This window comes from Musca domestica, unplaced genomic scaffold (assembly GCF_030504385.1).
Source record: "Musca domestica strain aabys unplaced genomic scaffold, Musca_domestica.polishedcontigs.V.1.1 156, whole genome shotgun sequence".
Lineage (NCBI taxonomy): Eukaryota > Metazoa > Arthropoda > Insecta > Diptera > Muscidae > Musca > Musca domestica.
The window spans coordinates 495,695-507,025 of NW_026712214.1; the positions used below are offsets into that span (position 1 = coordinate 495,695).

The window sequence follows — 11,331 nt, forward strand, 5'->3', positions numbered from 1 at the left end:
CTTTTTTTAATTTAAGTATTTTCTAATACATCCGGCAACATGGTATAATTATTGCAGATAACAGCAAGTCCCAGCTGATTTGACTCTGTAGTAATACTAGTGTCAAAATCGATATGACGTTTCGTGATTTAATTCCATTTCTTGATATACAATAGGTATACTATATTTAAATATAAAATTTCACTGCAGGGAAATGTGAAATATTTTTTGCCTAATAATAGAAAAAATCGGCGTTGAACTTAACAAAACGCCAAAGGCGATGGTTCGGAAACTTTTTTTCGGTTAAGGAACAGCGACACCACGTTAGATAATATATTCTTATATTTCATGTTTCCTAAAACTGCAAAATGTAGAATACTTTATGTATGTATGCTGTTTGGTTTCAACGTAAAGGAATGTTGCTTTTTTCGCGATTTTCTAGCGATTGCTTGAAGTGTTGAGAGATTAGGACCAACCGCTAACAACTATACATTCAGGGGAATGATGTGAAAGCATTAAAATTAAATATTTTAAGAACTATTCATCTGCATTTTTAATTTAATAATTCAAATTCCAAAAATGTAGATTTTTTAAATTAAAATAATTTATTGAAAATTAATTATATTGTTGACATTTTTGGACTCATAAATCTGACACTTGTATTACGTACAAAAACAAATTTGTATGTGGTTGTTGTTACGATTGTTGTACAACAACACTTGCTGTTACCTGTATTATTCTACCATGATCCGGTAAAAAAATCGTTTCTATTCCTCCATATACAGTCACTTACATATATGGCGCAATTTCATTGCTTGATATTAATTCTGCGGAGTACAAGCCGCCCTTAAATTTAACAACGCACACATTCCCTTCATTCCTTCGAGTTTTGTTATGGTTTTGGAATTGATAATGTAAAATTTGGCATCGTGGAAAGTGACTACAGAAAACGTTTTAAGTCTAAAATAACGAAAAAGGGTTAAAAATCATAATCGATACAAAAGTGGTGTTTCGCACAAAATACATTACAAACAAAATGTAGTAGATTATGAAAGTAAATGTATAAAAAAAAGGCATGAGGAAACAAGTTCCCCACTCTTCTAAATATTTTAAATTATATGATATACTAGGACTATTTTGGTCAAAATGTTAAACCAAGTTATCAAAGGGACACATTAAAATTACTTTTAAGGGTATGGTAGTAACAAGTCAAAATATTTCACATAGCATTATTATAGAAGGATGACGTTAAAGGCAAGCATATTTTATTATACCGCACATATGATAAAGTTGAGCTAAAAAAGAAGGCAGGTGTATCGGCTTTTAAAAGTTTACATCTCAAAATAACCCAAAATAGGAGGAGGATATAGATTCCTCGAAACCCGTGCCTTTTAGTTAAATAGTGTCTTCGGTCATATTGCAAATAAAAATACGACAACCTTTAAATGTGGCTAAAACTCCCTTTAGACGGGATCGTAGCAAGTCAAAATATTCCACTCAACTCTAGGCCCTAGAAGACGTCAAGGGTCTTAATCTCACATTAGCACGAGAATGCATAATTATTGAAATCCGCACGTTGTGCGTGCACCAATGTTCCGAAAAAAACAACGAACAATACTTTTTAGTTTTTTTTTTATTTTTTAAAGTATCTATAAAAGAATTAATTCATATCGAATTTTATTGTTTGAGTCTTGAAAAATTTGTATACATAATTGCTTTGTTCCTGTTCTTGCAAGAATCTACAAGTTTTAACCTTTTTCTCAATATCATAAAGGGAAAATCGGTTATCGTAGTAAAAACTTTTACTTTTACAAAAATGAATCATATTTTGTTAAAAAAAAACAGTATATTTTTGAAAATGCTTGCATTTTTTTCCAATTTGCTGTAAATGTTCTTACTTTAACAAGTAAAGCAGCAGCTAAGTTCGGCCGGGCGGAACTTTAAATACCCTCCACCATTTGAAAGAAATTTGAAATGTTAAAAAATCAAATGTGACTAAAATCATCAAAATACCGAATATCGAGAGGTACCCTTATATTTGGGCTATCCTAAGATGTGAACCTACAGGTTGTAGTACCCATTGCAAACTTTAAATCCGAAATTTGAAACAATTTCGGTTGAAAAAGTTGCTAAAATCATCAAAGTAACGAATATCGGGAGGTACCACTATATAGGGGCTATCCGAAAATCTGGACATTCATATACAATTTTCTGTCATAGGTTGTAGTACCCATTGCGAAGTTTGAAATAATTCCAGTTTAAAATGTGGCTTAAATACCGAATACCTGGGAGTACTGTTATATGCGGATCATCCGAAGATGAGGATCTACATAGTATCCATTGAAACAATTTCGGTGAAAAATTTTGCTTAAATCATCAAAATGCCGAATATCGGGAGATACCATTATATGGGGGCTATCCGAAGATGTTGACCTGCATAGACATTTCTCTGTCATAGGTTGTAGTACCCATTGCGAATTTTAAATGCAAATTTTGAAATAATTCCAGCTTAAAATATGGCTAAAATGCACAAATACCGAATACCTGGGGGTACTGTTATATGCGGGTTATCCGAAGATGTGGACCTGCTTCATAGGTTGTGGTACCCATTGCGAAGTTTGAAACAATTCCGGCGAAAAATGTTGCTAAAATCATGAAACTACCAAATATCGAGAGGTACGATTATATAGAGGCTATCCGAAGATGTGAACCTGCTCTTGATATTTTTCTACTATAGGTTGCAGTATTTATTTCGATTTTTAAATACGAAATTTTAAAACATTCCCGTGAAAAATGTCGCTAAAATCGTCAAAATACCAAATATCGGCAGTTACCGTTATATGGGGGCTATCCGAAGATGTGGACCTACATATACATTGTTCTGTCATAGGCTGTAGTACCCATTGCGAACTTTATACACGAAATTTGAAACAATTCCCGTGAAAAATGTTGCTAAAATTGTCAAAATACCAAATATCGAAAGATACCATTATATGGCGGCTATCCGAATATGTCACATAGACATTATCCTGTCATAGGATGTAGTACCCATTGCGAACTTCAAGTACGAAGTTTAAAAGAATTGCGGTGGAAAATGTGTCTAAAATCCACAAAGTACCGAATATCCGGAGGTACCCTTATATGGGGGCTATCCGAAGACCTGCATAGACATTTTTCTACCATAGGTTCAAGTACCCATTGCGAATTTTAAATACGAAGTTTGAAGCAATTCCGGTGGAAAATGTGGCTTAAATCCACAAAATACTGAGTACCTGGGGTACCTAAATATGCGGGCTATCCGAAGATGTGGATCTGCATAGACACTTTTCTACCATAGATGTGATGTGATGTGATTTTTAAATACGAAATTGAAACAATTCTGGTGGAAAATGTGGCTTAAATCAACAAAATACCGAATATTGGGAGGTACCCTTATATAGGGGCTATCCGAAGATGTTGACTTGCACAGACACTTTTCTACCATAGATTGAAGTAACCATTGCGAATTTTAAATACGAAGTTTGAAACAATTCTGGTGGAAAATGTGGCTTAAATTAACAAAATACCGAATTTTGGGAGGTACCCTTATAGAGGGGCTATACGAAGACGTGGACCTATATGGCCCATTTTCAATGCCAAAATTTCTGCAGACATTATATACATCTGAGTAACGTGTCATTAACCTACGTCATTGCGTTCGGAAGCTAGAATGATTTCCACAGACGGACATCGCTAAATCGACATAGAATTTTATGCTGATCAGGAATATATATACTTTGTGGGGTCTAAAATGTATATTTCGAGGTATAACAAACTTAATACACCTTCCATTGTATGGTGGGGTATAATAAACATGAAATCGGATTAAGATATGTATGGGAGCATTATCTATATTTTGACCGATTATCTCCAATGTCAATAGGGTTCGTTCATGGGGCGTCACAAAAATAAATGGAGAGCCATGCATAAATCGGTTCAGAATATGATTCTCGCATCAAAAGAAACTTTGAGTCTGGTCCATCTCTCGTCCTTCTCTATGTTACAAACAAATGCACAAATACATAGTACCCTGACCGCAGTGTGGTGTAGGGTATAAAAACATCCGCCTCCGCTTAATCTTGTTTGAAAGGCTTAGTGGAAATGATTTCAAAACTTTATTTGTTGTATTATCATTCACACCACACAAACATCAGGAACATCTTTATCCCAATTTATCGCAATATGAATTGTCGTCCTCCGTCCCTTAAAAAAAAAAACTAATTATTAGTTCACAATAGTTCAAATGCATATTTTGCTACCTACCACGTAACAGCAACAATTCCGAATGCCTCCGAGTTTCACAGCAATGTCTCAATGATACACAGCGTATTCATTTTGACGTCCCTTCATCATGTACCTGGAAGAAAGCAAACATAGTTTGTCATCTTAGAATGACTTAAAACCCTTAGTTAAATACTTACCAACTATTTTTATTCAATATTTACGCCTTCCTTGTTTGTATCCATCGCCGCAAGCGATATAAATATAAATGGAAATAACAAAACATTAATGAAAAACAGAAACATGAAAAGAAAAAATATAACAACAAACCGACAGGTAGGAGAATATAGATCGATTTTTGCAACAAATTCGCAGGGGCTTTCAGATTGACTTCTGTAATGAACATGCAGGAGCTTATAGATCGAATTTTGTAGGTATATGTTGCACGACCTGTGTTTGCATGCAGGAAAGTCATGCGTTTTGTCCACAGAAGTCTTCTACAAATACCTACAAAACTCGATCTATAAGCTCCTGCATGTTCATTACAGAACTCAATCTGAAAGCCCCTGTGACTTTGTTGCAAAAATCGATCTATATTCTCCTACCAGTCGGTTTGTTGTTATATTTTTTCTTTTCATGAATATGTTTTTCATTAATTTTTGTTATTTCCATTTATATTTATATCGTTTGTGTGATGGATATATACAAGGAAGGCGTGAATATTGAATAAAAATAGTTGGTAAGTATTTAACTAATTGTTTTAAGTCATTCTAAGATGACAAACTATGTTTGCTTTCTTCCAGGTACAAGTTGAAGGGACGTCAAAATGAATACGCTGTGTATCATTGAGACATTGCTGTGAAACTCGGAGGTATCCGGGATTGTTGCTGTTACGTGGTAGGTAGCAACATAAGCATTTGAACTAATGTGAACTAATAATTTGCGATAATTGGGATAAAGATGTACCTGATGTTTGTGTGGTGTGAATGATAATACAACAAATAAAGTTTTGAAATCATTTCCACTAAACCTTTCAAACAAGATTAAGCGGAGGCGGATGTTTTTATACCCTACACCACACTGCGGTCAGCGTACTATATATTTGTGCATTTGTTTGTAACATAGAGAAGGACGCGAGATGGACAAGACTCATAGTTCCTTTTGATGCTTTGCATAGAATTATATGCTGAACCGATTTATGCATAGCTGTCCATCTGTCCATTCATTTTGGTGAAGGCCCAAGGACGAACCCTATTGTCATTGGGGATAATCGGTCAAAACATAGATAAAGCTCCCATATATATCTTCATTCGATTTCACGTTTATTATACCCTCCACCACAGTGTGGAGGGTATATTTAGTTTGTCATTCCGTTTGTAGAAAAATTTCTATGCAGGTTCACATCTTCGGATAGCATCTATATAACGGTACCTTATGATATTCGGTATTTTGTGGATTTTAGCCACATTTTCCACAGCAATTGTTTCAACGTTCGTATTTAAAGTTCGCAATGGGTACTTCAACCTATGGTAGAAAAATGTCTATGCATGTCTACATCTTCGGATAACTCTTATATAAGGGTACCCCCAATATTCGGTATTTTTATGATTTTTTAGCGGAAAAGTTGAAATTTTTGTATTTGATTTTCGTATTTTCGCAATGGGTACTACAACCTATGACAGAAAAATATCTATGCAGGTCCACTTATTCGGATAACCCTTATATAATGGTATCTACCGATATTCGGTATTTTGATGATTTTAGCGACATTTTCACCGGAATTGTTTCAAATTTCGTATTTAAAGTTCGAAATGGTTACTGCAACCGAAGATGCAACCACATCTTCGGATAGCCTCTATATAATGGTACGTCCCGATATTCGGTAGTTTGATTATTTTAAAAACATTTTTCGCCGGAATTGTTTCAAACTTCGCAATGAGTACTGTTCATAATAGATGCTATATTTTTGCGCAACAGTGTTGTTTGTTAAATTACCGGTGGCTGCATAAATAACATCATAAAAAAATGATGTACATATTAGACACATATGCACACACACATGCACGTATATGCAGCCACCGGTAAATTCCAATGCTGAATTCAAATAAATAAGCATCGTCACCAGCCAAAACAGGTTTGCTGTGACGATGCAAATTGGATTTAGATCAGTTCTGTCTTGAATTTAAAAGCGCGTACGCAAGTTTCCCCCCCCCCCCCCCGAAGTGAACAGTGCCCAAAAACAGAAAAAAAAAACAAAGTGTCAACAAAAAAACATCATACCAAAAGATATAAAACATTGTACAAAAAACCAAAAACAATTGAACAACAACAAACAAAAAATTTGTAAACAACACATTGTGCAAAAAAAGTAAAAATTAATTGATCAAAAAAACCTAAAACTAAACAAAAAGTGTAAACGAAACCAATTGAATTTAAATTTGAAATAAAATAATACGAAAAAAAAATAAACACAACATCTTTTAATTAAATAAAAAACAAAAAAAAAGGTGAAGTAAAAAACATTTGGTCCTCCAGAGCCGGATCATAAAGTGAAGTTTTTAAAATATTAAAAACAAAAAAAAAAAAAACAAAGTATTAAGTGGACAGACACAGTGAAGTGAAACAAAAACAAAAGTGCATAGCATATAAATAAATAAATTAAATTACAAACTAGAACAAAAAGTGACGTTAAAAAAAGTGCAACCAAAAGAAAAAGTGAAAAAAATAGAAAGTACACTGTGCTACAAAAAAGTGACATTAAAAACAAATATATATTTTTTACAAACTTACTACAAAAAAGGGACAACACACAGTGCTACAAAACAAACAGAAAATACACATACACAATATCACAAAAAACCAAACAAAATCTAGAAGTACGCAAGATTGTGGAAGCTGCCAGTAGACCACGAAGGACTCCGGCAACACAACAACAATAGTAACAACAACAACAAGAGCAACACTACAACAACGAATTTTTTTTGAGACCCAAAGGCCAAATCAAAGTGAGTACTCAATCAAATTTATTTTGTTGGACATAAAGGGCATACCGGGAGCAGGCAAATCCTCAATATTTGCATTGACCCGAAGATTCCCATATTTTGAAATCTCAAGTTGACACTTTTTAAAGTTGCTGCGTTGCCTCTAAGACACTTTTTTGAGAAAATTTCCCTTTTTGGAGCCATTTTGTGGACGGACATCTAAATATAGACTCACATAGGCGCAATAAGTACTTATAAAATAGCGCGAATTTTCATACACATTCATATACATATATAATATATAATATTGGAATTTGCTGAACGTGCAGTTCAAAAAATAAATAAGCGCCATATTGAAAAAAAAAACATTCTTATTGGAAAATTGGCGTCACTTGACACACATATAAACGCCATATTGAAAAAAAAAATACTTATTGGAAAATTGGCGTCGCTTGATACACATATAAACGCCATATTGGAAAAAAAATCTAGCGTCACATAAAAATATATAATCGCCATATTTTTAACATTTTTGGCGTCACAAAAATACATAAGCGAAATACATAGCAACCGTTTGGTGGACAGACGGATTCTGCAAATAATAGCGTCTAGTGGACGGACATGAAACAATACTTAACCTAGAATTTTTTTCGGGATTTTTGGAAAAAAATTAGATTGGCGTCTGTGGACAGACAAAAGAGAAAAAAAATCGATTCCATATATAATATAACACATTTTTATTATATTTTAAAAATCTCTTAACATTTTTAAATCAAGAAAAACATTTCTGGGACCCAAAATTTATTTCTGGATTTTTTCGCAGAAATATTTTGCTGTTTTTTTTTGCTTTTTGCTTTTTTTTGAAAGAATTTGCCACGAAAAAAGTTAGATTTTTGTGGAAATTTTAATTGGAGTTTGACACAACAAACATTTTGCTGGGATATACAAACTTTTTGGAAAATTTTGAAAATTATTGGAATTTTTTTGAAAAAAAAAATGTTTGTGGAACTTGACCCAATACTAGCACCTTGTGATTTTAAATTAATTACCTAGCGTTTTTAGAAAATTTGTTGCTTCAAACAAATTTTCATAGCAATATTTTTGGCTCGTCAAAATTTAGAATTCCTCCTGCAATTTTATGGTAATATTTTTGAGGATTCTTTGTTCGACAACCCAGCACACTTTTTTATTTCAATAGAAAATATTTTTCATTTTTGGAAATATTTATTGAAAATTTTCATTTTCTACAATTTTACTGCTGGGAAAAAACCCTCGTTGATGGAAAATCAAAAATCTTTTGGTCGTTTTTGTAGCGTTTTTTGCCTGTACAATCCTCACCTTTACTCTTTTTGGAATAATATTGATTATTTCTGGATTTTCTCAAAATAAAATATCCCTGTGAGTGGATTTCAAGATATTTTATGACACCTTGGTATATCTTGACTGAGTTTGACTTCTCTGGACAAACCAGCAAACATTTTTAAACAAAATTATTTCGGCGTCACATACAAAGTAAAGTTTTTGGGATTTTGCAAGAACTTTCAAGTCTTTGGAACAAAACGAAATATAATTCGACCCAAACCAAAAATTGAATATAGATTTCGTTGATCAAATTGAAGAAGATAGCGTATCCTTATTTTTTAAAAATAAAAATTTGGATAAAAGATTGAATCTTATTCCAAGTCAATCCTTTTCATTGGGTTGCCTTTCCTTTTTGCAACACAACAAAATTTCGGTAAAGGTTAATACTCAGTCATCAAAATGGATAAGACCCTAAGCGAAAAATTCGCAAACTGCGTCAACGATCTTCAGGATTACATTTCAATTTTTTCAATAACCAAACCGGATGACACGGTTCATACTTTGGACACAACACGTATGGAGTTGGATTCTGCATGGGACCAGGTCGAAAGGGCATATTTAGACTGCCGTGATTATGTTCCAGAGGAAGGAGAAAAAACCATCGACAAAAATAAACTGAGGAAACATTATATGGATACCATGGGATCATATAAACAGGCGCTGAGTTCAATAAATGGAAAAATTCAAAATATTTTGGATGAAAAAGCACACGAGAAAAGGAAAAGAGATTCAGAGATGTCACAGCAAGGAAAGGAAGTGGATTTTACGCCAATATCACGGCTGCCGCCATGCGACACAGACACTTTTAAAGGGGGTTATCGAGAATGGCCGACTTTCAGAGATTTATTTTCGGCAATTTACATAAACAATTCAAAATTAAGTAATGTCGAAAAGTTATTCCATTTGACTCAAAAGACAGCAGGAGAAGCGCGAGAAATTATAACGCATGTTATGATGGATTTGCATTAGCATGGAAAAATCTTACGGATCGTTATGAGAACAAAAGGATGCAAATTAATGAAGAAATTAAAACACTTTTTAATCTACCTGGTGTTTCTACAGACTCAAGTCACACTATTCAAAAACTACAACGCACTGTAAATAGCTGTATTCAAACCTTGGGGATGCTTGACGTCGATGTAAAAGGATGGGATGGTACAGAAGCAAAATAACATCAATAAACCTAGATTTTTGAAAACATTTCAAACAAATGTCGCAAAAAATACAACCAATTTTGGAGGAAGAAACAACTTAGAACAACCTCAACAAAATAAATCACAAATGTCAAGTCTGCAAATCAAATCATTTTATGAGGGATTGCAGCGAATTTTTAAAAAAGAGTGTAAATGACAGAATTCACACTGTGAAAACGTCACACTTATGCTACAACTGCTTGTCTGCAAACCACGGAGTAAAAGATTGCAAAAGTCGCTTTGGCTGTCGTATTTGTACTATGAGACCACAAACACATACCTAGCTCGAGTGGAAGCACAACCTAGTACCAGTGCTGCTGCTCTTTCAAATCACATACAGTCCACTACCAACCTAGAACCAACTACTATTACCACTTTGACCCTCCAAGATGAGCGAATTAGTGAGCAACAATCTGGAGGAAAGGACAACTAAAATTTGGTTCAATTTTAACTCAAAAAACAAAATTTGGATGGATAGTTGGAGGACCCATACCGGGAAGCAGTCTTCAACGAAAACAAATATCACTTCTAAATACAACATCAATAGAGAAAGTACTTACACGATTTTGGGAGGTGGAAGAGACCCCTAAAAAAGTTTTACGGTCAGAAGAAGACCAATTTTGTGAACAAAATTTTACTGAAACAATAATACGAAATAAGGATGGAAGATACGTGGTGACTCTCCCATTCAAAAAATGCGAAGAATTAGGATTCAATGCTTCTTGCCCATCATCAAACAAAACAAGTCTCAATGACATATTGTTTCCGGGACCCATTTTACAACAAGATTTGGTACTACAAATTCTGAAATGGAGATTTTTTAAGTATGCTTTTAACGCCGATATTAAAATGTATAGGCAAATACTGTTGGATTCAACTCAAACAAAATATCAAAGAATTCTGTTTAGAAAATCTCCAACAGTCCCAGTTGAAGACTATGAATTACTCACTGTAACATTTGGAGTAAATTGCGCACCGTTTCTGGCACTGAGAACTCTTATGAAATTGGCAGATGATGTTCAAGATTCGTATCCAAGAGCTGCAAGAATTATAAGACAAAATCTTTATGTGGATGATGTACTTGCGCGTGGACACACAATCGAGGAGACTATAAAAGCTCGGAAGGACTTAGTAGCAGCGCTCGAATCCACTGGATTTCAACTTATAAAATGGGCCTCAAATTATCATAAAATAATAAAAGATATTCCACAAGAAAATTTATTGCCTCTTAACTGGTTGGATATCTCTGAAGATGCGTCCACGAAAACGTTGGGAATTCGATGGAATATATCAGGTGATTTTTTCACTTTTACACCTCCAACCGTGGAAAACAAAAACATTTACACAAAACGAGAAGTTTTATCAACTATAGCCAAATTGTTTGATCCATGCGGATGGCTAGCGCCAATAGTGGTCGTAGCAAAACTGATAATGCAACAAATTTGGCTGGATAAAATCGATTGGGATGATACACTGAAAACAATCACCCATATAAATTGGCAAAACTTTGTCAAAAATAGCAATTATATTAAATCTCTCAGAGTTCCAAGATGGAT

General features: G+C 34.0%; 1 long non-coding RNA gene across 1 annotated transcript; it reads right to left on the reverse strand.

Moving 5' to 3' along the window:
- Positions 1–3,846: 3,846 nt before the first annotated feature.
- On the reverse strand, positions 3,847–4,602 carry LOC109614136 (uncharacterized). The gene is made up of 3 exons (XR_002195392.2): positions 4,440–4,602; positions 4,282–4,375; positions 3,847–4,221 (listed from the first exon to the last, which is right to left on the reverse strand). It is a non-coding gene; the product is annotated as an uncharacterized LOC109614136 (long non-coding RNA).
- Positions 4,603–11,331: the final 6,729 nt, after the last annotated feature.